Source organism: Limulus polyphemus, unplaced genomic scaffold (genome assembly GCF_000517525.1).
Source record: "Limulus polyphemus unplaced genomic scaffold, Limulus_polyphemus-2.1.2 Scaffold2517, whole genome shotgun sequence".
Taxonomy (NCBI): Eukaryota; Metazoa; Arthropoda; class Merostomata; order Xiphosura; family Limulidae; genus Limulus; species Limulus polyphemus.
The window spans coordinates 23105-24572 of NW_013668127.1; positions in this window are offsets into that span (position 1 = coordinate 23105).

Sequence of the window (1468 nt, forward strand, 5' to 3'; positions counted from 1 at the left end):
GGTTACATAAAGAGAGACCTACTCAACACAGTTATATGTGTTTACCTTTGATCCCACAAATTAGAACCCCCTCTCCCCTTTTCAAACATTCTACGTACGTGTCTGATTATCGCTAGTCATTGTAATAATAGTCAACACTCCGTAAGGCTAGCGTTAGTAACATTTTAATTTATAAAGCTGTGAAAGATATCGCAAGCCACCATCATCCTGTTGAGTTTTAATACTTGCCCACGATACCTAGGTGTCGCTAGATGTGGTTTCTCATACTAGATAAGTCGATTGTTTATAATTTTTTTATCACACCATTTGACTCAAAGTGTCTTTTGTACTAGAGGTGTTTAGTTGGTTTGTTTGTTTTGAATTTCGCGCAAAGCTACACGAGAGCTATCTGCGCTAGCCGTTCCTAATTTAGCAGCGTAAGACTAGAGGGAAGGCAGCGAGTCATCAACACCCACCGCCAACTCTTGGGCTACTCTTTTACCAACGAATAGTGGGATTGACCGCACATTATAAGGCCCCCCACGGCTGAAAGGGTGAGCATATTTAGTGGGAAGGAAATTCGAACCCGCGACCCTCAGATTGCGAGTCGAGTGCCCTAACCACCAGGAGGTGTTTGGTGGGTGTCACGTGTTGTGAACAGGTTTAATTTCGAAGTTACCGAGACGCCCCGCAAGTCCATCAGATTAGTTCAGAACTCTATGTGCCTAAACTATAGCGTGAATAATCTACGCAAGTAACATAAATGTTACATTGCTTTCACATTTTACAAAATTTCTGCATTCAATTAAAAAGTACCACAACCAAAAAAAAATGTTTCGTAAACAATGCACTTTCCACCATTAGTTATTAAAAATAGACTTTTCTTTTTTTTTTCCGTATAAACTAATTTCCAAAATCGTGGTACCTATTCTTTAGTATCGTTTCATATTCTATTCTCATTGAAAAAAAGGGGGGGGGGGCGGAAGAGTTTGGCCGAAAAATGACAAAAATTACTTCTACTTTCCTTGTGTAAGTTTATTAGCTGAATTGGTTTACATTAAAGATTACTTCTACTTTCCTTACTGTGTAAGTTTATTAGCTGAATTGGTTTACATTAAAGATTACTTCTACTTTCCTTACTGTGTAAGTTTATTAGCTGAATTGGTTTACATTAAAGATTACTTCTACTTTCCTTGAGTAAGTTTACTAGCTGAATTGGTTTACATTAAAGATTACTTCTACTTTCCTTGAGTAAGTTTATTAGCTGAATTGGTTTACATTAAAGATTACTTCTACTTTCCTTGTGTAAGTTTATTAGCTGAATTGGTTTACATTAAAGATTACTTCTACTTTCCTTACTGTGTAAGTTTATTAGCTGAATTGGTTTACATTAAAGATTACTTCTACTTTCCTTACTGTGTAAGTTTATTAGCTGAATTGGTTTACATTAAAGATTACTTCTACTTTCCTTACTGTGTAAGTTTATTAG